This window comes from Stegostoma tigrinum, chromosome 23 (assembly GCF_030684315.1).
Source record: "Stegostoma tigrinum isolate sSteTig4 chromosome 23, sSteTig4.hap1, whole genome shotgun sequence".
NCBI lineage: Eukaryota > Metazoa > Chordata > Chondrichthyes > Orectolobiformes > Stegostomatidae > Stegostoma > Stegostoma tigrinum.
Window position 1 is genome coordinate 43,305,092 of NC_081376.1, and position 27,496 is coordinate 43,332,587.

General features: G+C 43.0%; 1 long non-coding RNA gene across 1 annotated transcript in view; it reads right to left on the bottom strand.

Annotated features, from left to right (window-relative positions):
- Positions 1-27,496, bottom strand: part of LOC132210910 (uncharacterized) — a 77,113-nt gene that overhangs the window by 19,067 nt on the left and 30,550 nt on the right. Inside the window, exons 2-3 of the long non-coding RNA XR_009447151.1 lie at positions 22,827-22,983; positions 8,817-9,086 (exon numbers count right to left, since the gene is read on the bottom strand). This is a non-coding gene — a long non-coding RNA (uncharacterized LOC132210910). The remainder of the gene's footprint in view (positions 1-8,816; positions 9,087-22,826; positions 22,984-27,496) is intronic.

The following is a 27,496-nucleotide window of genomic DNA, read 5'->3' on the forward strand; positions in this document are numbered from 1 at the left end:
GTCATCTATTCCTGGGCATTGGTTCAGGTATGAATAACAATCAGGCGCAGATCAAGAACCCCGTCTGCAATTTGTACGATTGGATCTTTCTCATCGATCAGGCTGTCCATGGATTAGCAATCAGTCCAAAAAGATAGTGCAGCACTCATTCAACACTGCATTGAAGTGCTGGCCTGGATTTTACAGCCAAGTCTTTGGTCTGGGGCTTGAATCCATCACTGTCTAAGTCAGGGAGCAACAGCCGATAACAATTTACTTTCTGTCCACTGCAGCCCCTCAGACCATTCCCCTTCTCCCATTTCCACCATGTCTGGTGCACTAAGGTTGAAAAGATGTTTGAAGAAGCTGGATCAGTGACGCTGATGCAGTGTAAGGTGTGTGGCACTTCAAATGCCAGTTGGCTGGATGGCTGGTTTGCGATGCAGAATGATGCCAACAGCATGGGCTCAAATCCCACACATTATCAAACTAGAGAGGGTTTGGAAAAGATTTACCAGGATGTTGCTGGGAATGGAGGGTTTGAGATATAAAAATTGACTGGATAGGCTGGGGCTTTTTCCACTGGAGTGTAGGAGGTTTGTAAAATCATGAGGGGCGTGGATGAGGCGAATGAATAATGGTCTTTCCCCTAAGCTGGGGCAGTTCAAAACCTAGGGGGCAAATTTTTAAGGTGAGAGGAGAAAGATTTTAAAAAAAGACACCAGGAGAAACCTTGATTGGTTTGTGTGTGGAATGAACTGCCAGAGAAAGGGGTGGATGCAGGTACATTTATAATGTTTAAAAGACATTTGGATAAATACATGAACAAGAAAGGTTTGGAGGGATATCGGCCAAATGCAGGCAGGTGGGACTAGTTTAGTTTGGGAACACGGTTGGCATGGACAGCTTGGACTGAAGGGTCTGTTTCCGCGCTGTATGAATCTGTGAATCTATGGCTGAGGTTTCCTTAAAAATTCTCCTTCTCCATGGCGACCCTCAATTAAACCACCACCAGTCATCTCTGTCTAATGAGACAGCAGCACTATGGTGGTAAGACTGCTGCGTTTTCACTTTTTAACTAATGGAATGGCATGGTGGCTCAGTGGTTAGCGCTGCTGCCTCACAGCTCCAGGGACCCAGGTTCAATCCCACCCTTGGGCGACTATCTGTGTGGAGTTTGCACACTCTCCCCATGTCTGTATGGGTTTCCTCCAGGTGCTCCAGCTTCCTCCTACAGTCCAAAGATGTGCAGGCTAGGTGAATTGGTCATGCTAAAATTGCCCATGATGTTCAGCAATGTGTAGATTAGATGTGTTATGGGGAATGAATCTGGGTGGGATGCTCTGAGGGTTGGTGTGGACTTGTTGAGCCAAAAGGTGCGTTTCTACACTGTTGAGATTCCATGAGTTGGAACAATCTCCACACAATTCCCTGCCTGCTGTTCAATGTTGAAAGAAAATGGTTTCTTTGAACTCGTGGGCTGTCTGCTACTTTGTAAAAGCATTTGTGTGATGTTCCCAGTATAGCTCATCAGGGAAGTGAGCTACCCATTAAAAAAACTGACTGAGATGGATGGAGATAATCACACTCCAGAATCAATAACTAGACTGCTTGGCATTAAAAACCATGACCATTGGAGTCGGAGTTTCTCTATAAAGGAGATAATACTGGCCAAAGAAAAATCATAAATCTTTACCAGAGGCAAAACAAGTCGATGAACTCTTTTCAGAAAAGGGTTTTAAAAGCAGGATCCAGAAGCAAAGATTTAATACTGAAGCAATAGAAATCATTGATGGCCCTCAGTTAGAATGTATGTGTCTGTTTATACACAACATACTAGGAGAGGATTTCAAAGACACGAGTGAAGTCCCATTATCTCTGTCCACAAAGGCCTGTGTCCTGTCACCAAGTCACTCCTTATTTCCACATGCATGGTACATGGCATTGATATAGCTAACTCAGAGCCAGTTCCTGGAGTGAGTAGAACCCCTGACACTCCTGTTTATATCTGTCAGCCAGGACTCCCTGATTGGACCAGATTAACAGCCCCAATAGGGAACTCATGCTCGATGAGATCCATCTGGCTGATCTCATTACAATCACTGCAATGAGGAGGTTACAGAGGAGGCTTCCAAAGACGTGATCAAAAATGAGAGGAGATTTGAAAAGTTATCAGGAACAAAAACCCTTTTTTCGCAAAAATGGAGCAAATAAAAATGAGATCTGAAAGATGATTCAACATTATGAGTGATCTGAGAAATTAAGGAAAGAAATATTGGGCAGAATTTTATAGGCATTTGATCAAAGTAGGCTATCGTGAGAAATGTTTCACAGAGTTATTCCAGCACAGAAGAGTCATTTGACCCATCCAACCTGTGCCGACATATCTACACCAGCACTTGACCCACAGCCTGAAAGTTCTGAGATTTCAGAATCCTGTGAGAAGTTCAGTTAGGTCTATCTCAACATTGAGAGCAACTCTCTTCACATTCTATTTCCTGGGTTTCAATGTGAGGGTCACGGGATCAGCAAGTTGCCTGTTAAGGGTTTTTCTACTTCTGTGATCTTATTAAAACTGCACATGTGCATCTTTAATATGCAGCTTCCTATCCTACCACCAACTGCAAGCAAACTAGATGCTGAGAATTATCGATGTGGAAATTAGAACAGGAGACTTCAGCTTACCATTGGCTGTGATGTGTCTCTATGATGGTCACCCTACAACTCAGGGCATACTGAATGGGCACCAGCCACACATGCCCCTCATCCATGGATATGTGCATCCAATAATTGTACTCACCCTGGGATCCTCATAGAATCATTCGAACCATTCACAGAATATTTAGAAAGCACAGGCCTGTGTTGCAAGGTGTGCTAGTAACTAGCATTAAGAGGTGTCCACCAAGAACACTTGATGCACAGCGATAGACTCTCAGCTCACAGAATGGATCAGGCCCTATCTCAGAGCCCTTGGCTTGCTCTCTGAGTACTCAATCACTCAATGCCTACATGCATACCTGCCTTGTCTTGCTTGTTTGCGATTTGCCTATATGATCAAGCAGCTTGGCCTCAGTCAGGGGTTAGAAATTTTACTGTGTGGCAGTGTATTACATCAACCTGACCCCCACACGAAACCCCAGCAGCTCACACTGAATGTGTTGCAAGCAGGCTACCATGTCTCGGAGTTATAGCAGTGTAGTCTTTAATAAAGTCCATGGAGGCAGCCTTCAGTGGGGAGAATCCCAGCATCATACATGAAGGGCAGCCTCTCATACCAGCCCAGGGAATTGGCCAGAGTCAAGCATCCACCCAGGATATTTTTGAGGGAATGGTGGGGGTGGGGGGAAGTGGTAGGCTCATGAGATAATGGGAACTGCAGATGCTGGAGAATGCCAAGATAATAAAATGTGAGGCTTGATGAACACAGCAGGCCAAGCAGCATCTCAGGAGCACAAAAGCTGACGTTTCGGGCCTAGACCCTTCATCAGACAGGGGGATGGGGAGAGGGAACTGGAATAAATAGGGAGAGAGGGGGAGGCGGACCGAAGATGGAGAGTAAAGAAGGTAGGTGGAGAGAGTATAGGTGGGGAGGTAGGGAGGGGATAGGTCAGTCCAGGGAAGACGGACAGGTCAAGGAGGTGGGATGAGGTTAGTAGGTAGATGGGGGTGCGGCTTGGGGTGGGAGGAAGGGATGGGTGAGAGGAAGAACCGGTTAGGGAGGCAGAGACAGGTTGGACTGGTTTTGGGATGCAGTGGGTGGGGGGGAAGAGCTGGGCTGGTTGTGTGGTGCAGTGGGGGGAGGGGACGAACTGGGCTGGTTTAGGGATGCAGTTGGGGAAGGGGAGATTGTGAAACTGGTGAAGTCCACATTGATACCATATGGCTGCAGGGTTCCCAGGTGGAATATGAGTTGCTGTTCCTGCAACCTTCGGGTGGCATCATTGTGGCAGTGCAGGAGGCCCATGATGGACATGTCATCTAGAGGATGGGAGGGGGAGTGGAAATGGTTTGCGACTGGGAGGTGCAGTTGTTTGTTGCGAACTGAGCGGAGGTGTTCTGCAAAGCGGTCCCCAAGCCTCCGCTTGGTTTCCCCAATGTAGAGGAAGCCGCACTGGGTACAGTGGATGCAGTATACCACATTGGCAGATGTGCAGGTGAACCTCTGCTTAATGTGGAATGTCATCTTGGGGCCTGGGATAGGGGTGAGGGAGGAGGTGTGGGGACAAGTGTAGCATTTCCTGCGGTTGCAGGGGAAGGTGCCGGGTGTGGTGGGGTTGGAGGGCAGTGTGGAGCGAACAAGGGAGTCACGGAGAGAGTGGTCTCTCCGGAAAGCAGACAGGGGTGGGGATGGAAAAATGTCTTGGGTGGTGGGGTCGGATTGTAAATGGCGGAAGTGTCGGAGGATGATGCGTTGTATCCGGAGGTTGGTAGGGTGGTGTGTGAGAATGAGGGGGATCCTCTTAGGGCGGTTGTGGCAGGGGCGGGGTGTGAGGGATGTGTTGCGGGAAATACGGGAGACGCGGTCAAGGGCGTTCTCGATCACTGTGGGAGGAAAGTTGCGGTCCTTAAAGAACTTGGACATCTGGGATGTGCGGGAGTAGAATGTCTTATCGTGGGAGCAGATGTGGCGGAGGCGGAGGAAATGGGAATACGGGATGGAATTTGTGTCTGGATTGGGTGTGGATCTGGGAAAGTGCAAAGGTAATGGTGGTCACAGAGGGACGATCAAAAGGTGATCTGGATTTATGGAGTTTCACTAACATGTAGAGGCTGAAAAGCACTTCCCAAAATGTTCTCACTGTCACCTGACATCACACTGGAAATTGAAACTATGGAATGGAAAAGAAAATGGGCCCAATGTCACCTGGAAGGGGGAGTCTGTGTCTCAACCTGTTGGGGGGGAGAGGAGGGGATGCTCAATCACATTTAAACACAGACATCGAGGAAATAATAGAGATGTTTTACCACAAGGAGCAATGGTACTAGCAGAATCCATAGGCCAGTATATTTGTTCCTCTTGCTTCCAAATGTAGTAGCAGCCTTTCAATGCAGACATTGATCCATGGTACATTCTGTGTGGCCATAATGTTAGGCACATGTAACCATATTTACCTCTTTTATTCGCTCATAGGATGTGGGCACTGGTAACTTCCCGTCCCTAGTTACCCCTGAGAAGGAGGTGGTGAGTTGCCCTCTTGATCCGCTGCAGTCCGAATGCTATAGGTTAACCCATAACGCCCTTAAGGACAAAAGTCCAGGATTTTAACACAGCGATAATGAAGGTGATATATTTCCAACTCAGGATGGCAAGTGTATTGGATGGGAAGTTGTAGATGCTAGTGTTCCCATGTATCTGCTGCCTTCTAGATGGAAGTGGTTGTGGATTTGGAAGGTGCTGCTTAATAAGCCTTGGTGAATTTCTGCAGTGCACCTTGTACATAGAACATAGAAGAACATAGAACATTACAGCACAGTACAGGCCCTTCGGCCCTCGATGTTGTGCCGACCTGTCATACCGATCTGAAGCCCATCTAACCCACACTATTCCAAGCACGTCCATATGCTTATCCAATGACGACTTAAATGTGCCTAAAGTTGGTGAATCTACTACTGTTGCAGGCAAAGCGTTCCATTCCCTTACCACTCTCCGAGTAAAGAAACTACCTCTGACATCTGTCGTATATCTTTCACCCCTCAATTTAAAGCTATGTCCTCTCGTGCTCGCCGTCACCATCCTAGGAAAAAGGCTCTCCCTATCCACCCTATCTAACCCTCTGATTATTTTATATGTTTCAATTAAGTCACCTCTCAACCTTCTTCTCTCTAATGAAAACAGCCTCAAGTCCCTCAGCCTTTCCTCGTAAGACCTTCCCTCCATACCAGGCAACATCCCAGTAAATCTCCTCTGCACCCTTTCCAAAGCTTCCACATCCTTCTTATAATGCAGTGACCAGAACTGTACGCAATACTCCAAGTGCGGCCTCCAGGAGATGGACACACTGCTATGATGGTAGTGGAGGGAGTGGATGCTTGTGGATGTGGTGCCAATCAAGTGGGTTGCTTTGTCCTGATTGTGGTGTCAAGCTTCTTGAATGTTGTTGGAGCTGCACCCATCCAGGCAAGTGGAATAATCCAATGCATTCCTGATTTGTGCCTTGTAGATGGTGGGCAGGCTTTGGGGAGTGAGGAGGTGAGTTACTTGTTACAGTATTCCTAGCCTCTGATCTGCTCTTGTAGCCTCTGTGTTTATCTGGTAAATCCAGTTGAGCTTCTGGTAACCCCATGATGTTGAAAGTGGGGGATTCAGTGATGGTAACACCATTGAATGTCAAGGGACAGTAGTTAGATTGTCTCTTATTGGAGATGGTCATTGTTACCTTGTGGGTTGGACAAAAACAAACAAACAGACACAGTCCAAAGCTATTCAGGCTCCTCACCAACACTGAGAAGAAAATCTTGGTTCTCACAGAAGACTGTGGCCACTCAGAGACACCCATGCCCACCAATTGAGTAAGTACCATTCTTCAATCTCTTAGAGCAACTCTTAGAGAAAGCCTGCTGTCAGTGTCATTCATTGCACACCACTTCTAACCATTGGCTGTGGCACCATCATCCCTGTGCTATGGATAGCAGTGGGATGTCCATAGCCCATGTGCAGAAACAGGTTGCTCCACCAGATGGCACCACGTCAACATCTCAGACCTCGGAGCAAGATGCCTCCTTCACCCCTCACCAGCCCAGAAACTGATACCTCAGTGAAATTGTTAGGTGTGGAATGTTTAGAAGCATAAGCTTTAGTCCATATAGACTGGAAGGAACAGGAGAAGCAGACAGGTATGTGGGAGGAGAGAGATAATGGGAACTGCAGATGCTGGAGAATTCCAAGATAATAAAATGTGAGGCTGGATGAACACAGCAGGCCAAGCAGCATCTCAGGAGCACAAAAGCTGATGAAGGGTCTAGGCCCGAAACGTCAGCTTTTGTGCTCCTGAGATGCTGCTTGGCCTGCTGTGTTCATCCAGCCTCACATTTTATTATCTAGGTATGTGGGAGGAATGGCCTTCAGAACCCAGAGGTTGCAGGAGTGCAGCTATGCTCTGGGAACCTGAGAATGTCAAGCATGAGAATGTCTAGCAGTCTCTATAGGCAAGTTGGCAGCTGCCATGGAGAACCAATCCCAGCACTCACAGGGTCTGCTTGGCTACATACGCAGTCCTCCACTCTATCATCCTGAGGACTGGAAACTTCCCTGTTATCCAAGACCAGCACCTGTTCTGTAGATATGAGTGATAATGGGAACTGCAGATGCTGGAGAATCCAAGATAACAAAGTGTGGAGCTGGATGAACACAGCAGGCCAAGCAGCATCTCAGGAGCACAAAAGCTGACGCTTCGGGCCTAGACCTCCGATGAAGGGTCTAGGCCCGAAACTTCAGCTTTTGTGCTCCTGAGATGCTGCTTGGCCTGCTGTGTTCATCCAGCTCCACACTTTGTTACCCTGTTCTGTAGATACTCTACAGGAGTGTATCCTCTACCACTCACCCAAGACAATGCAATGAGTTTATCATCCACTTCGGTCTGAAGGAATGCCTGGTATTTAACAGAATGAGGGAACAGGTGATGGATATTAATTACGAGTTAACTGGGTATGAATTGTTAGTATAAATATAGGAAGCTAACAATCAGAGGGATGTGAGATTTTTGAAGTGTGGCTGACAGAAATAAAGTACTCGCATAAAAGTGTGGACTCAAATTCCATTTAAATACAGTTCTTTTGGACTAAACTGTAAAGGACCAGAGGCAGTAAACTATCTCAAGCCATTACAGTGGTAGATTACCAGAATGGTCACCTGCTGGTGGCCTTTATCATAGAAAAGTTTTTGAAGTCTCCAAAGAGAAATTTCACACTGTTCAAAGGAGGATGAAGATCCTGCAAACTGATGAAGATGAGTGCAAATTGGATGAAACTGTTTCCTCTGTCAGCTGGCTCTCAAAGAATGGAGATTTCAGATGATGAGGAGAAAGATTAATGGGAAATATGAGTTTTTCTTTCACAGAGTGGGTTACTGTGATCTGCCATGCAGTGGAAGCTAATTAAATAATCTGTTTCAAAAGGGAATTCGTGGGATACTCGAAAAAGGGAAAAAATAGCTGATTAATCAGGAAAAAACAGGAGAGTGAAACAAACTGGACAGCATTCTCGGGGATCCAGTACAGCATTGATGGATTGAATGATCTCGTTCCATTCTGTGAGGTTTTATAACTGTATGGAACAGCAGTATAAAATGGATAGTTGTACAAATGGGCCAAAACGCCTCCTTTGGTGCTGTAAATATGTGACATTTTATGAAAAGCAATGGGTTGCCAAGTACACAACTGAAATATTGCTACTTCTGCGCAAACTCATTTTTGAAGGACTTTGCAATTTTTCACAGAGCTAAAATGCTTATATCATCCAGTGTATTTTTTTCCCTCAGGATCAGTGCTAAACCAATTTTCTAACAGTACAGAATGGTGTTTGAATGAAAGCAATATTCATTACAATCTGACACATTGCTTCACAGAATAATAGTTTATACAAAGCTGCTTAGGGTCTTAGTGACTTCAAACAGTTTCAACTCCAAGACAACCGTATGTTGTCATAGAGACGAGAGAAATCTTAAGCATGTTTTGTTGAACATACTAATTAAAATCAAACTTGTATGCTACACCCAGTAAGATTTTAAAAACGTAAGTCAATAGTGAGGCCAACAGAATCATACACATAATGCACATATGCTTACCTTGTGTAATTATAGACAAAGGCAAATAAGTGAACTATATTTGCAATGAACAAACCTGATAACTTGGAGTTAGCAGTTTCCACTTTTTTTTAGTTCTTTCATTCATGGGATGTCAGTCAGTGCAGCGCTTTCTCGGAAATCAGAGACTACCATAGCACAGAGGGAGGCCATTCAGCCCTTTGTACCTGGACTGACTCTTTAAAAGAGCTCACTTTCTGCTCATGCTTAGCAGCTCTGCAAATATGAAAATCCAAAGAGCTACAGGTGCTGTAAATCAGGAACAAAAACAGAAGTTGCTGCAAAAGCTCAGCGGGTCTGGCAGCATCTGTGAAGGAAAAAACGGAGTTAATATTTCGGGTCCAGTGACTCTTCCTCAGAACTGCAAATACCACCACCTCAAGTAATTCTAATTCTAATTCCCCTTCTTGAACTGATAAGAGGCATATTAATATTTTCTGCATCTGTAATAATGAGGATGGAAAGATTTAGCTCTCAGTGGTGAGAGTTAGCTTTTCATAGAACATAGAACAGTACAGCCCAGTACAGGCCCTTTGGCCCACGATGTTGTGTCTAACTTTTACCCTAATCCTAAGGTCTATCTAATCTCCGCACCTGCCTTATACTATCATCCATATGCCTATCTAATAGCCCCTAAATGCCCCTCCTGAGGCCAAATCCACACCCTTACCACTCTGAGTAAAGAACCTACTTCTGACATCTCCCCTATGTCTACCTCCACTCATGTTAAAACTATGCTCCCTTGTAATAGCTACCTCCACCCTAGGAAAATGTTTCTGGCTGCCTACTCCAACCATATCTCTGATCATTTTGTATATCTCTATCAAGTCAACTTGAAAGCCTCCCACTTCCCAATTGTCCCTTGACCTGCAAAAAGTCTACTCGAATCAACTCTAGAATGTTCCTGTCTCATACCAAAATTTGCATTACTTCAATTAAGAACTTGAAATTTTATGCAAGACCTATCCTTTTCTATAAGGATTTTAAACCTAATAGATTTATGGTCGCTGGTCCCAAAGCACTCCCCTGCTGACACCTCCATTACTTGCCCTGCCTTATTTCCTCAAGGGTAGGTCAAGTTTTGTTAAATAAACTTTAGAAACTTGACTGGTAGAATTCAGTACATTTTTTGACTGTGTGAGATGACATTGGAGTGGGAAGGCACAAAAAGCATAATTATGGTAAAATCCTGTGGGGCTTTCCCTGCTATGTTCCCAACCATCATGTTCTGGCTCTAACCTTGGCATGTCAACTCCACGACTTGCTGCTCCAGTGACAACATGGAAGTTAACTCATCTCTCCTTGGTGCTACAAACTTTTAGGGGGAATCTCATCTTCACCTGCAAAAAAGACTGTGTTAGAGGTGGAAGCCTGACAACCTATTTTGAGAATGTTCTCACCAGGGTCAAATAAAACAAAAGTACTGCAGATGTTGGGGATCTGAAATGAAAAAACAGAAACTGCTGGAGAAATTACCAGGCCTGGCAGCGTCTGTAGGAAGAAAGCAGAAGTAACATTTCGAGTCCCCTAGAGAGCCTTCTGATTAAGAGTCACTGGACTCGAAACATTAACCCTGTTTTCTTCCCACAAATGTTGCAGATGTGCTGAGTTTCCCCAGAAATTTCTGTTTTTGGCTCAAGTAATATGGAAGCTGTGTGCTTCCTTGAGGTATGGGAACTTAAAGGTGCTGAGAGTACAGGGGATATGATTGAGGTGTATCCAGTTATGAGGGCAATGGACAAGGTGAGTAGGGAGCAGCTGTTCCCCTTGGTTGAGGAGTTAATCACAAGGGGGCATAGTTTTAGGATATTCAGAGGGGATTGGAGAAAGAAAACTTTTTCACCGAGAGGGTGGTGAAAATCTGGATTGCACTGCCTGGAGAGGTAGTTGAGGCCAGAAACCTTACAACCTTTAAAATACACTTGGATGAGCACTTGAAATATCATAATGTTCAAGGATATGGGACAAGTGTAGGAATTTGGAATTAGCACACCTTTTGTGGTAGTTATTGTTGGTGCAGACTCAATGATCCAAAAGGACCTTTTCTGCAATGTATGACTCTATGTCTTTAGGAAATGCATGGAGGACCAGAAAAACAAACCATTGTCCAGTAATTGCAGCTGAGTGAAATGAAGTTGGAGAGGGGAGGGTTGAAATTAGTGAAGGTACAACTGATATAGGAAAGACATTATTAAGCTGGAGAGGGTTCAGAACAGACGTTGTCAGGTATGGAAGGTTTGAGTTATATAGAACGGCTGGATGAGCTGACAGTTTTATCACTGGAGTAAAGAACGATGTGAGGTAATCCAATAGAGGCTTATAAAATAATGAGGGGTATAGACAGAGTTAATTGTAGTTGTCCTTTCCCTAGGATGGGGGTTTCAAGACTAAAGGGCACATTTTTAAGGTGAGAGGAGAAAGATTTATAAAAGACAAGGGACAATTTTTTTACACAGCGGGTGGTTTGTGTGATGGATGTGGGTAAAATTACAACATTTAAAGGTCATGTGGATAAGCACATGAATAGGAAAGGTTTGGAGGGATATGAGCCAGGAGCAGGCAGGTGGGACTAGTTTATCTTGGGATTATGTTCAGAATGGACTGGTTGTACAGAAGGGTCTGTTTTGTGCTGTGTGACCCCATGATTCTATGGTACAGTTGTAAGCGGACAGGAATTGGGCTGAGCTAAAATTCCCATCTTGACAACCCTGGTGAGCCATGCTGTCAAGGTGCCAATGTTGAACTGGACTGGACAAGGTCAAAAATCACACGACACCAGGTTATAGTCCAACAAATTTATTTGAAAACACAAGTTTTCGGAGCTTTGCTCCTTCTTCAGGTTTAGTAACACCTTTGGGTTCTTTGGGTTAGTAACACTCAAAGAAAGGGTGAGATTCTGAAAGCTTGTGTTGCTAATACCTGAAGAAGGAGTGAGACTCTGAAAGCTTGTGTTTTCAAATAAACCTGTTGGACTATACCCTGGTGAGGTAGACACAATATTTTTAAACACTATTTTTTAAAATGTGACAACATTTCCATCTGCCTAAATAAAATAATTTTAATTATAATATCAATGCTACTGTGCTTCTGGTAGGATCTGATAACCTAGTAAATTGTACCTTTAAACCTTCAAATCATATCACACACTTGTGAACATATAATTCAGAGACAGGTCTGAAAAAAAGCAAAGGATAAAACTGAGATCAAGTTCTCTTGAAGTCTTCAGGGACATTCTGTAATGACTAGACATTTCATTAAAACAGGTAAAAGAGAAAATTAAAAATCTACCCATTAAAATAGCATCTAGTGCAGGCTAGGCTTAGAAACAATAATGAACAAAAAAACTAACATGACTTACTTATTTCAGGAACACTGCCTTGGATTTTATAGTGTGGTAAGGCAACACATTCCCCTCTCAAAAACATTCCATGCATCAAGTACTTGACTGTCTGCCATGGAGCCATTCCTCCCTTGCAGGGATCAAGTACTGCCCCCAAGATGTGCTGACCAGTCGGAGCATTGTTAGCACTTCAGTCTCAGTATAGCCACCAGCAGTGATGGCTACTGCTAGAACTACAATTTGGCAAGAACAGCAAGTCCCGGACCCCAGCCCTCAGCAAAGAGAGTGGCTGATTGTGAGGGCAGAGGAGGCATTTCCACATGAGCAGCCACCACCATGGGTCAGAGGGCTCAATTAGGAGACTTCTCACTTTCCAAACCCAGTAGGAGCGGGAAAGGACCTGTAATCGGTCATTTGAGACTGTCAATTGGCCTCTAGGGAGGAGGGCAGCCTGCACCCTTCCTCACTACTGGTCAGACATGTAAGGGTTAAATGGCTGGGCCATTTCAGAGTCAATCACATTGTTGTGTCTCTGGAGGCACACAATCTGATCTGGTGAGGATAAGAGATTTTTCCTTCATGAACCAGATGGGTTTTTATTACAATCAGTTCATGGTTCCCATGAAATTAGCTTTTTGTTTTTTTTTAATTCCAGACTTAGCAATTAAATTCAAAGCTCATCATCTGCTGTGTTGAGATTCGAACACTTGCTCCCATGACATTAGGCTTGTTCTCTCGTTTGCTAGGCATGGTATTACACTCTCACGTTCCTGTGAAGTACTGACACAATGTCGTAATGTTCAGCAGGTAACAGGAACACCAAATACCCAAGCCTCCCCAAATCCCCCATCTCCAGCCACTGCCAACTCCTAAAACAGTTCTTGTTACACAGTAAGATCTTGACTCCTCTTGTTCACTCATTCTTCAAGTTCGGAGATGGGGCAAAGACACACCAAAAGGTTTCTCTCACACACAGTGTGGGAGTGGCCTAAAATCAAACATTTCAATGATTGAGTTACCAAGTGATGCAGCTCTGAGTTGATGCCAAATAAGTCAGCTGCAAATCTGTCTTTTGGTTTTTTTTTCCCCTGTAATCCTTCAGCTCTTCTGTGTGCCTACTGAGACCAATTACTGTCTTCCTGAGTTAAGTCTGACTTTGTAAATTTCCTGCATATACCAACTGCTAACAGCTTCTCCCATTTATTATTAACACCGCACGACGACTTTTGAAAAGCATCCTCACAAGAGTGTACAATCTCAAAGATTTTTCACTTTCCCTACCTCTGTCCTACATTCAGGTTAGAAGAGTAAATGCAGCAGATTAATAGGGATTTTTAAAAATCTATTCACTCACAGGATGTAGGTATAGCAGGCTGGACCAGTATTTATTGTCCATGGCTAATTTCTCTTAAAAAGGTGGTGCTGTTGGAGAATAGATGCAACAATGCAGTCGCACCGATCCACTGCATGTGAAACAGGTAGCACTGAGTAATTATTTCCTTAACCTCCAACTCACATCTGGAATGATAAACATGTCTGCAGTTGTTCATTTTCTTGCTGACCCAGTCGTTCCATGATGTGCAGACATTTCATTACCATTCTAGGCAACATAATCAGTACGACCTCTAATCAAAGTGTTGGTGTTCCTCTCCATCCCAAATTTATATGATTCTTTAATATGGTGTGTCTTGGTCATTTCTGGCTCTGTTTTTTTAGCAGCAGCCTGTACACGGTGTCTATTTCTATGTGTTTGTTGACAGAGTCCTGTGGTGAGGACCAGGCCCCCAGGAATTCCTTTCCATGCCTTCTTCTGAAGAAGGGTCCCGACCTGAAACGTCAGCTTTCCTGCTCTTCTGATGCTGCCTGACCTCCTGTGCTCCTCCAGCACCACACTGTGTTGTCTCAGCCTCCACCATCGGCAGTTCTTACTATCCCCTTGCATGTCTGTTGTTCACTGGTCCCAGTACAGTCACTTTGTCCCAGTTGAATTGATGGCCTTCATTGTCTGTACGTATCAAGACAAGTGAATATTGATTGTGTGTTTTTGCTGCCAGCTGATGTTTGTGTATCTTGGTCATCAGTCTCCTCTCCATCTGTCCAATGCAAAGTTTATTTCACTCGTCGCATAGGATTCTGATAATCACTTTAGTCTTGTTTACCGTCAGTATAGGGTCTTTATTCTTTGATAGCATTTGATGCACTGTTGATGTAGGTTTGTGTGCAATCATGATCCTATTTGGTTGAAGGAGTCTGATGGTTATTTCTGGCATATTTTTGATGTGGGTTAGTGTTACCAGTCTAACACAGTGTGGAGGAACACAGCAGGCCGGGCAGCATGAGACGAGCAGGAAAGCTAAAGTTTTGGGTCTAGACTCTTTTTCAGAAAGAGGGGAGGGGGCATGACTAAAAGGATGAAGTCAAGAACGGTCCAAAGTAATTTTGAGTTGGTGAGCCTTGGAACCAATTAATATGTTTGGGTTTATAATTGATTTGTTTGTTAGCTTTGCCACCCCAAAATGAATCTGCCACGTGCACATGTTGAATTAACAATTTGTATGGTTTTTAAAGGATTTCTTTATCTTCATTCTTTCATGAGATGTGGACATTACTAGCAAGGCTAGCCCTTATTACCCATCCTAATTTCCCTCAGCCACTTCTGACTGTAGTTAGGAGCCAACCAGATTACTATGAATTTGGATCACATGTCAGCCCAACCAGATAAAGATGGCAAATATCACTCCCGAAAGGACATTGTTGAACCAAATGGGACTTTTAAAACAATTAACGATAGTTATCTGGTTGTTACTGACAGCAAGCATTTGAGTTTTCATTGTGGTGGAAGTTGAAGCCATATCCACTGAGCATTAATCTGGGCAGATTAAGCAGCAGTAACATCACCACTACACCATTTCTACACTGGATAGAGCTGTTGTGAACTACGGTACACAACTCATTCCCAGGAAAATGAATCAGTATTGTTATATTGCAGATTTAAAATTCTTCTGTGTAAACAGAATAAAGCAGCATCAATGTTGCATTGGTGATCCAACCAACTCAAGTTTTATTTATGTCAATGCACATCCCATTATTTTAAGCTTGATATATGGGTGAATGCTACTGTCTCATCAGATTATTTACCATGGGTGAAGAAATGGATATTGCAGCCTAAAAAGATGAAACCACATGATCCAGGCGGATCAGTTCTCAAGATCAAGGTGTGCTACAAGCAAAACTATGACACAAAGGCTGTAAGGTAGTAGAGAATGTATGTGTACTTTGTAATCAAGAAAGACCACTTCTGAGGATGCACGCATTTCTTGATTTCAACCAGTAGCAAAAGGAATTCAACTAGTTACGACGGGCACTGCAAAGACAAACAGAGACCAAGTTATGTCAGGACTGTCTAAAGACAAGCCATTCAAAGAACAGAGATAATAGGAACTGCAGATGCTGGAGAATCCGAGATAACAAAGTGTGGAGCTGGATGAACACAGCAGGCCAAGCAGCATCTCAAGAGGACAAAAGCTGACGTTTCGGGCCTAGTTGTTGTCTGCTCAAAGAACAACAGTTCCAGGAACAAACAGTTGTTGAGCAACTGGTCAAGGGACAATTGGTAGATAGTGGTGTGGTGGAAATGGACTAGCATCCAGGAGCTGAGGCTAATGCTTTGGGAATACAGGTAATGGGTTTAAATCCTTTACAGTAGATCGTGGAATTTAAATTTAGCAAATAAATCTGGAATATAAAAGCTTGTCTCACTAAAGATGACCACGAAAATTATTATTGCTTGTCATGAACACTCAAATAGTTCATTAGAATCCAAATACGCAAGGAAATCTGACATCCTTATTTGGTCTGGCATGCTTAATTTTCATATACCATCTCCACCAGCAAGTGGTATTCTAGTTTAGTTAGTGATAATGGGAACTGCAGATGCTGGAGAATCCAAGATAACAAAGTGTGGAGCTGGATGAACACAGCAGGCCAAGCAGCATCTCAAGAGGACAAAAGCTGATGTTTCGGGCCTAGACCCTTCATCAGAGAGGGGAATAGGGAGAGGGAACTGGAATAAATAGGGAAAGAGGGGGAGGCGGACCGAAGATGGAGAGAAAAGAAGATAGTTGGAGAGGGGAGTATAGGTGGGGAGGTAGGGAGGGGATAGGTCAGTCCAGGGAAGACGGACAGGTCAATGAGGCGGGATGAGGTAGTAGGTAGGAAATGGAGGAGCGGCTTGAGGTGGGAGGAAGGGATGGGTGAGAGGAAGAACAGGTTAGGGAAGCAGAGACAGGCTGGGCTGGTTTTGAGATGCAGTGGGGGGAGGGGACGAGCTGGGCTGGTTTTGTGATGCAGTGGTGGGAGGGGAAGAACTGGGCTGGTTGTGGGATGCAATGGGGGAAGGGGAGATTTTGAAGCTTGTGAAGTCCACATTGATACCATTGGGCTGCAGGGTTCCCAAGCGGAATATGAGTTGCCGTTCTTGCAACCTTCAGGTGACATCATTGTGGCACTGCAGGAGGTCCATGATGGACATGTCATCTGAGGAATGCGATGGGGAGTTAAAATGGTTCGCGACTGGGCGGTGCAGTTGTTTATTGCGAACCGAGCAGAGGTGTTCTGCAAACCGGGTACAGTGGATACAGTATACCACATTGGCAGATGTGCAGGTGAACATCTGCTTAATATGGAAGGTCATCTTGGAGCCTGGGATGGGGGTGAGGGAGGAGGTGTGGGGGCAAGTGTAGCGGTTGCAGGGAAAGGTGCCGGGTGTGGTGGAGTTGGAGGGAAGTGTGGAGCCGTCAAGGGAGTCTTGGAGACAGTGGTCTCTCCGGAAGGCAGACAAGGGTGGGATGGAAAAATGGCTTGGGTGGTGGGGTTGGATTGTAGATGGCGGAAGTGTCGGAGGATGATGTGTTGTATCCGGACGTTGGTGGAGTGGTATGTGAGAACGAGGGGGATCCTCTTTGGGCGGTTGTGGCAGGGGCGGTGTGTGAGGGATGTGTTGCGGGAAATGCGGGAGATGGGATCAAGGGTGTTCTCGACCACTGCGGGGGTAGTTAGTTTGCTATCAACAGTCTTCCTTTTTCTACGCTGTGCCGAGGGCTGTCTAATTGTCAATGTAACCAAATGGATCACTGTTGCGCCTCAACAAAAGATACTTAGTTACAAGGTAGATTATGGCATGATACTAATAAGCACTGTTTACATTACCTATCAGGCATCATTACTAAGTCTCTCAGAAGTTGTACAAAATTTATCTGCTCCCCTCAGATACTTGTGCAGAACTTACTGTATCCACTCAAACGTTGTGTAACACCATCAGAACAGGTGGACCATAATGCACCATGACTCACGGTAATATGGTTGCCTCTTAACCGGCCCCCAAAAGGCCTTAGCTCCAGGTAAGATATGGAAGAGATTAGCAATGGAAACGAATGCTGGTTTTGCAAGCAACACTCAAATCACATGAGAAAATTTTAACAAGTGTTACAATTGTACGCTCAAAGACATCCAATGTCTGCAAGGGTCATAGAAACAGATTCAGTACTGACTTTCAAAGTGGAATTTGATAAACACTTGTCAAGGGGAGAAAAAAGAAATAAGAATCAGCAAGTTGGGTCAATTGAATAATTTTGATGAGCTGAGACACAACGGGATGAATTGGCTCCTTTTGTACTATGCAATTCTATGAGTAAAAGATAGACTTTGGCATGTGCCATCCATGCATATTAGTCAACATATCTCTCATTGCTGAGTATGAGAGGAATGTCAAGACTGAAAGTATGCCTTTGGAAGACCACAAGATTATTCTGTATGTTGTCCTAATCGACTTGTAAAGGTAATTCAATATCTCTGGCCGTGGTGGTTTTGAATTTACTTCTATGTTTTACGATTGGTTTGAAATCACTGTAGTTGATTGTTTGTCGATAGTGTGACGTATCTTTTACTGTCCAGCTTTGCAGCATTCACCAATTACCTGCTGCATTGCGAGGACAGCTTCTATCTATCACGAACAAGGTGCATCAATAATCATCAAGTTGGAGTGACAGAGGGAGTGCAACGAAGCACAAATTGAACAACGGAACCACAATTTTATGCTAAAAGTATAAAGTAATGATAACTTCAAGGAAAAATAGGCAGCATGTAAACATGCATAAAGTTGAAACAGCTGAGGATGAAGTTGATACCTATGAGATTGAACAGATCAATTTGTCTCATCAAAACAAAGTAACCATCCAAGAAACCAATACAATATTGAACCATGTTGTTAAAACAATGAATTATGAGACAAAGAAAGTTGTTAAGAAGCTAAAAGATTTTGATGGGCCTATACATTGAGTATTCTGCCCAGTGCTGGTCAGTGAGTAACTAAAGAATCTTCAATGACTGAAGCCACTGAAGTGAAAAAGTGCGAAGTTGCAGGGTCAAGTTCTGAGATATGAGATTTTAAAATGCAAGATTTTAAAAGAATTTTTTTAAAATGAGGTGCTTCCCACTTAAAGTGGATTAATGTGAAGGATTAATGATGGTGAATCTTTGAAATGCACCAGAAAGCAGTGGGAGGAGCTCAATTACAGCCACAGCCCCTGTGTCTGATTTGTGTGTTCATATAGGACTGGGGATACTTGTGTTTCTCAGTCCAGCAAAGAGATTCTACAGGTGACATTAAAGAAGTCCAGAAAACAGCAAATGTGTGAAGTTAATCCAAAAGAATCCACTAAACAAATTATGAGATTGGGACAAAGAGATATAGATTCAAATCTGTAAACTGTAGAACTCATAGCTAAAAGATTTACACACACTAACCAGTACTTGGAATGAACTTTTAAGAAGTGTTCGGATGGCAAACATTCTGGAATCATATAAAAACACAACTAAATGCAGCAGTGGGCACAATGTAAGATCATCAGAGGTAGATGGGTTAAGATGAGTCGAGTGACCTTGCTCTCCTATAGCTACTCTTTATTTCTTTGTGTTTTTGTCACTGGGCTAATGCACTGAGCCAAAAAATGTTTCCAAGAAGTTATGATTCATGGGAAGACCATTTAGTCCCACAGAGGGTAGACAAGCATGACAGCCAATAAAGTAGATTTTCTGATGTTCATAGGTGATTTAGACAAACAAATCTCCTTTCCTCAAGTTGAAGGGACTCAGGTTCAATTTCACCCTCAGGAGACTGTCTGCGTGGAGTTTGCACATTCTGCCCGTGTCTGCGTGGATTTCCTCCAGGTGCTCCGGTTTCCTCCCACACTCCAAAGCTGTGCAGGCTAGGTGGATTGGCCATGATAAATGTAGAGTTATGGGGCTGGGGTGGAGTGCTCTTCTGAAGGTATGGTGCCGACTTGATGGGCCGAATGTCCTCTATCTGCACTGTAGGGATTCTATGATTCCATGATTCTACAATTCCATGAGCACCGTGACCCTGAACAAACTGAAGCTAGAACCGCTAACTGTTCCCCATGAAGCAGCAGCCTTTTGAAGATAATTGCAAAAGAGAAGGTGAGCTGTTAGCTGAAAGCATACAGCCTGCAAAGTGACACTTGAACCCTCTATAAAGTGATTGAGAGCTGCTGGAAAAGTAGGCTCTGCATCATATCGTGAGGCCGGCAGAGTGAATCAGGAAATGAGTGGGATTGCTGGGTTGCATTCACTGACAAGAGCATGCAATTAAGCAAAAATTTACCTGTACTGTACATGCTAAACAAAAATGGAAAAGGTAGAAGTTCTAATTTGAAAAGAAAGTGAGAGACACTCTGTAGTAAACTGCATGGCTTTAACTGATTGTATTATACCTTATAATTGAGTAATTCTAAGGATTCTTAACATTGTTTCCAAACTATTTTCCTCCGTGACTCCATTCCAAAGCTTAAAAATTGTCACAACCCTTTAATGGAGACTATTTGAATGGGAGGACAGCTGTATGCCTATTATATCTTAATCAGAGCTCAGAGAGGCCATTGCTGAATCAGAACCCACAATCACAAAATTTCAGCTCAAATGGGGCCACAACTCCCACTTTGTAAAACCCTGGTCTACGGCTTGGTTCTGTTGCTTGTAGCTTTGTCTGAACTTGGTTAAATGAGGTAATTCCTTATGGGTTTTGATTCCGTAATGGGTAGGCAGAAATTTGAGCAATGTAGATATCTTGGTTTGTTTGATGCAGATTACCCCAAGTGTGATGATGGTTTTGCACAGGATGTAGTCACTTGACTAAAGAAAAGGCTATTGATTTGCATCTTGATTTACGAACTAGTAAACTCTAAGGGGTTGATTTTTCCATCCGATCTGAGCACAACTTAATGAGCGGGTGATCTGGAAGGAGAAACAACAAGAATTCTCAACCACAGCTTATTACCATAGCCCCTGCTGTCTCCCCATTGATGAACAGCTACTAAGGCTGTTGTAGGTGCGTGGCATTAAGGCTACAGCCTGACGCAGGTAGAAGTACTGGTCAGTACAGGATAAACATGGGCTGCAGAGGTAGGAAGCATCACCGGTAGTGAGTTTAGGAAGGGAGCTGAGCAGGGAAGCTTATAGTTTGCAAACTTGAGAATTATCTTTGGTCCTGCACTTCTGCCATAGAAGGTTTGACCTGGCAGGGCTGTTCTAGTCCCCTGCTGGATTCTTAAATATGAACATGCAAATATTCATATGTTGCAGGGGTAGGCCATTCAGCCTGCTCCACTATTCAACAAATTCATGGCTGATTTGATAAATATTTTTCATTCATCCATGAGATGTGAGAGTCACTGGTTATTTTCCCTAATTGCCCAGAGGGCAGTTAGTAGTTAACCATGGCCTGAGAACATTAGCCTGGAGTTCAGGATTACTGGTCCAGTAACATTGTCATTACACCCTGCCACCCATCGTAACCTTAAGTCCCCACTCCTGCCTATCCCTGATAACCTTTTACCATCTTGTTTATCAAGAACGTATCCATCTCTTCAAAATATTCACGGACTTTGCTTCTACCATCTTTTTAGGAATTCCAAAGAGAAATGATGCCCCAAGAGTAAAGATTTTAAACAGGTGACCCCTACCTTTTAAACAGTAGTCCTTAATTCTATATTCTCCCACAAGAAGAAACATTCTCCCCACATCATAAGACTCTTTTGGATTTTATAAAATCAAGATAATCAGAGTTCAGTTGTTATATTTGTAAAGGACCTTGTCAGTTTCTGTTGGATTTCCTTGGAACCAATTCTTCCAAGCCATACTTGGTCAGAGTGGGGCAGAACTAGATTAGGGAAATCCTCATCTCATTATTCTCAAAAGCTTCACCCACTCTACCCTCCCTGGAAGAAAAGGCCAATAATAAAGCAGCGCTGCTTGGAAATAAAGGTGCTGGTCATATTGAACCTTCATTTTGAAATATACGAGTTGAGCCAGAATGTCTCATTCACAGTGTTATTCGTGGCTTTTCCTTCTGGTCTCCAAACCCTCAGTTTCCTATTGGGGAGGGATGGAACTGAACACTCCCCACTAATCAAAGTTCAATTGCAAAAGTCTTTTGCAGAACCAGGAATAGATTTCTTTATCAACGAATCATCTAGTTTGTTCAACACTTTTTAGCTATTTCCAATAATAACTGTATTTGTGCAGGGTCTGTCATTGTGCTGTGATGTGAGGACATCACATTTTTTTCCAAATGACTACAACTCCTATAAATGAATATGGTGTGTATGTGTGCTCTTGCATTTGTGTTACACACACCTTTGATCATCATGTCCTCCTGAGTTGATTAAGCTAATTGAAATTCAGCTACCATAATCCTCCAAATAAAGGGACAGCAAATATGCTTTGGGACAGGAGTACAGGGTTTTATTGGAGCTTTCCAAATGGGAGCATGACACACCAAGCCAACTACCATGTGTTTCTACAATGATAAGGGGCAGTATGGTGGCTCAGTGGTTAACACTGCTGCCTCACAGCACCAGGGACCCAGATTCAATTTCACCCTCAGGAAACTGTCTGTGTGGAGTTTGCATGTTCTCCCCTTGTCTGGGTGAGTCTCCTCCAGGTGCTCCAGTTTCCTCCCACACTCCAAAGATGTGCAGGTTAGATGGATTGGCCGTGTTAAATCACCCACTGTGTTCAGGGATGTGTAGATTAGGTGAGTTATAGGGGGATGGGTCTGGGTGGGATGCTCCAAGGGTTGGTGTGGATTTGTTGGGCCAAGGGTCCTGTTTCCACACTGTAGGGATTCTAATGATAAGGCCAATTAAAATGGAGCTATTGCAATCTCTTAAGTAAAAAAGAATTTTCATTGGATCAAATTTTTTTTAGTACATCGTTAGCTATTACTGTCCTGTACTTGGAACAGTGTCAAGTGCAGGATTGGTTTAAGGGAACAAAAATCAAAGAGTTTAAAAAATATTGAAGAGCAAAAATCTGGGAAGTAAGTGTGTAATTTGCTTCTTTCAATTGAGGGCACTTTTCAAGAAACATTTGAAGTAATTAGCCTTCAAGCCTTTATCCAGATAGCCATGAAGAAAGATTAAGAAGGTGGAGGAATATCTGTGACTCCAACCTGTGACTATACAGAAGTGCTACTGTTATTGCAGCCGCAGTGCCAATCTTCCTGAATCCATCTGATCAACTGTGCTGCTAGCTGTCACTCAATGTAAATATCACAATGGACCAACAGGTTAACTTGTCGAATTAAACAGGACAGTTTCCATATAGCTTTATTAATGTGTTTATACTCACCAAACACAAACTGTTCTGTTCAGAATGGAGGCAGGAAAGTAGGATCTTTCTCATAAAAAATTAAAGCCTTTGCATGTTGTTCCAAATCACATTGATAAGCTCACATATCCATCTGAACCCTCTCCGACTGGTTCATTTGTGAATCATTTCTGGGTTACTGTGAAGGGAAAATTGACTTCTTTAAATGAGACCTTTATTCTTACAGACTGGAAAAAGATTCAGTGGTTTTTGTCCATGACAGGACTCTGTGCTCTACGGTCTGTTCCCCGGGATGCACACTGAGACAAACATCAACTGCACCTGAAGGACCATCAACTCAGTCAAAGACACTCTTTGGCCTGCCCAAAACGTGCTGGTCTTCCAAAACCAGGGGGTGACCTTGACCAAATGCTGCAGACTGGCACATTCCAAGGTCCAGGACAATGTGCTGACAGATGCACTAAAGCCTGCATCAAGGCTCAGTGGGGAAGGACAACTGTCTGATGTCTTTCTGCCAAAGTTAAATGAGGATCCATTCAGTTATAGCACCCTCCTCATGCTTCAAATGCATGGAAATACAGTATTCTTTTAAATAAGAGATACCTTAGGTTTGTTTGGATGGAGCCAAACTCCAATGTTTGTTTGTTTCCTAGATATACTACTATACAGAACTGAACTGTGTTTGTGATCAGAGATAAGGGGAACTGCAGATGCTGGAGAATTCGAGCTAACAAAGTGTGGAGTTGGATGAGCACAGCAGGCCAAGCAGCATCTTAGGAACACAAAAGCTGACGTTTCAGACCTAGACCCTTAATCAGAGACCTGTCCGTCCTCCCCGGACTGACCTATCCCCTCCCTACCTCCCTACCTATGGTCTTCTCTACACCTATCTTCTCCTCTATCCATCTTCAGTCTGCCTCCCCCTCTCTCTATTTATTTCAGAATCCTCTCCCAATCCCCCTCTCTGATGAAGGGTCTAGGCCCGAAATGTCAGCTTTTGTGCTCCTGAGATGCTGCTTGGCCTGCTGTGTTCATCCAGCTCTACATTTTGTTATCTTGGATTCTCCAGCATCTGTAGTTCCCATTATCTCTGGTATACCCTCCTCCCACCTCAAGCTGCAACTCCATTTCCCACCTACTAACCTCATCCCGTCTCCTTGACCTGTCCGTCCTCCCCGGACTGACCTATGCCCTCCCTACCTCCCCACCTATACTCTCCTCTCCACCTATCTTCTCCTCTGTCCATCTTTGGTCCGCCTCCCCCTCTCTCCCTATTTATTCCAGAACCCTCTCCCCATCCCCCTCTCTGATGAAGGGTCTAGGCCTGAAACGTCAGCTTTTGTGCTCCTGAGAATCTGCTGGGCCTGCTGTGTTCATCCAGCCTCACACTTTGTTATCTCTTGAACTGTGTTTGTGACTACATCTATATAAAGACATTTTCTATGAATAAAGTATATTTTTGAAAGGTGGCATTTATTTTTAACAAATAATCCGCAATGTTGGACTAAAGAATGCAGCTGAACACTCACAGTGGTCTCGCTCTCTGCCCTTTCTTGTTCAATGACCAGTTCATTGCCAGCGCACTCTATGATGAATGAGGAAGGGGCAAGTTTGTAAACACTTCTCCCAATTCATAACTGAGGAGCAAAATCTGGAGGAACCACCTGCAATACCCACAATATCTCCACCAATACTAAACTCTGAAAGACAGGAACAAAATTGGTGAGAAAAAAATCCTGGCAAGTATACTGGTATCCACCCCTGCAGTACTTAGGATTATGTATGCGCTTAAAGAAATAACCCTTCCCACTTGAATCAGCTCTGAACATCAATAAAAGTCCATCCGATTAAAGTAATCAATCTATAGAGCACATAATTGTGTTTCTGAAGAGTTCAGATTGTTACTAATTTTTACCATTTCTTTGACTGACAGCCCTGAAAACATTTTTTACCTGAGGATGATTTTTGGGGCTCTATTGCAAATTAATTATTAATTGACTCTGTAGATTATTTAAAAAATACACGTGACTGACTACATTGTTAAGGCTGGTCAGAAAAGCTTAAGGTCACTGAATTAAGTAAGTAATAGATCAGACAAACAGCTTGCTCTAATTTTCAGATATGGTATAAATTTGAGTTAAGAAAACACATAGGTATGTAAATCATTTTGCCAGAGGTATCGAACTCACAGGAACAAAAGTTTAATATTGCTGAATTGGCAATTTAAGAAATTGAGCATTAATATGATACATAAATTTACTTTGCGGTCTTATGTTAATAGAACTTGTTTTTCCCTGCTTCACCTTAAAGTGGTGTCATCTTAGCAACATTTTATCTATTATTGAAATCACACACATTGCTAAGTTGTAAGGATATTTCTATTTATAGCGAACTCTACTCAGAGTTAGTACTTATTGTAATATGCCGTACTGCTTTTATGTCACAATGAAGGTGAATCGCTAAACTGTATAGCAATAAGTTCAGACTTCAATAGGAAAGTAATATATGAAAAGACAGTTCGTTAATTCAGTGAATGGCAAGCATGAACTCCAAATAAATTCTCCATCATTCCTTGATGTTGGCTACAAATGGAAATGGAAGGGAACAAACTTAGGATATGATTACCTTAGACATGCACACATTATTCAGTCCTAGATAATATATTAAGATGAAGGATTTGCTGTCAGTGAGGCCATGAACACTACAAAGTAAGCTATTGTACCAGCCATTGCTCAGTTGATAGCATGCTTGCCTCTGAATCATAAGGCTCTAATTCAGATCATTTCCACTCCAGGACTTCACCAAAATCAAGGCTGACACTTCAGTGCAGTGCTGAGGGAATGCTGCACTGATGGAGGTGCTGACTTTCAAGTGAGGCAATAAAATAAGATGATCTGCCTCTTCAGGTGGCGTAAAAGCAATTGGCTTTCTTTTTCCAAACAGAAATCCCTGCTTCAATAACATCATGCAGGGGTAGTGTGTACAAGCTGCCCACCTTCATTCATCACTGGCTAATAACTATATGGATAACTGGTTACTAAACAAGAAAGGACTTGGAGAGAGACAGCAATGACCGTGAAGCATTAGAGGCTGAGGAGTGGCCTTGTAGAAGTTTATAAAATCATGAGGGGCAGGGATGAGGTGAATAATCAAGGTTTTCATTCCCACTGTAGGGAAATCCAAAACTAGACGGCATAGATTTAAGGTGAGAGGGGAAATATTTAAAAGAACCTAAGGGGTAACTTTTTCAGGCAGGCGGTGGTACGTGTATGGAATGAGCTGCCAGAGGAAGCGATGGAGGCTCATACAATTACAACATTTAAAAGGCAATGGGTTGGTACATGAACAGGAAGGGTTTAAAGGGACATGGGCTAATTGCTGGCAAATGGATTAATATAGGATATCTGGTCAGTGTGGATGAGTTGAATCAAAGGGTCTGTTTCTATGCTGTACATCTCTATGACTTTATGAGTGTTCGGCTGGCCTCTCTATTGTAATATTTAAGATAACAAGATGTCCAAAAATCGAGAGAAACACCACATAAAGGCAAACACATCATTCTGCTCCTAGGATGAAACTGTGCTTAATCTATTCATAATTAAGTATTGAGTGAATGGATGCACCCTGAGCACAGTTCCTTGTGGGCAATTTCTGAGGTTAAGCAAAGAATATTTGTTTCTTTTTAGATGAATAGTTGCTTTGAAAGTTCTTAGTTCATTGTAGATTAGAAGTGGATTTACAATGTCTGCTCCTTCATGGATTAGCAACGGCACTGAAATCTCTGCAAGGTCAAAAACAGCCCAGGGAAAATGGGAGTCATTCCTCCCCTTTCAATTCTGATATTTTTCATGAACAGCATACCACATCTATATCCACAAAGCATTTTGAAGCACCATGTGACACGTGGATGCTGGTAATCAGATGCAAGGTTTACACAAATTTATTGTTGTCATTCAGAATGTGTTGGATACCATCTCACATTGAGAGTAGAAAGAAGAGAATGGACAATCAGAATGGGAAATATTCTTTCATTTCTGTCAACATCAAATAGGTAAATATTTGTAGAAGTGATGAGGATATTGAGGAATTATTTCAATTCGTAACATTAATCACATTTTGAAAAATAATTGCAACACAAAAAGGTCTGCACTGAAATAAAGGTTGGCATGATTTTCAGGTTTGAGATTTTTCATCATTAAAGTATTCCACTTCAGAATATGCTGCATGGGAGAGGTTTGACAATTGAAAGCTGAAAGCCTTTCCTCCTTCAATGAGGGAAGAAATTGCCAGGAGAAAGAAGACATTGTGGATTTACTTGTATCTCTAATTGTTGGGAATCTGCATCAAAATATATCTGACCAACCATTCAAAATGGTCAGTGAGAATCTGGTAGGCCTGATAATTTCTCAATGTGGTTACCCAAGAACTCAGATTGATCCATATGTCTTTTTTAACATTTTTCTTTTGCAGACATGCCTCTCAGTTCTATTATTGAGCTAATCAACTCATCCTTTCACTAACTCAAGAAATCCTGACTACTTTTAAAACACAAATTCTTTTGGTCTGAGAGAAAGGTATCTATAAAGATCTTTTTCTAAACTAGCTTCATTTTCACTGACCGAGGGGCTAGGTGAATAAAGGAGGGGAACCAACTCACTTCCTCTTCATTTTGGAGCTTGATAATTTTGGGT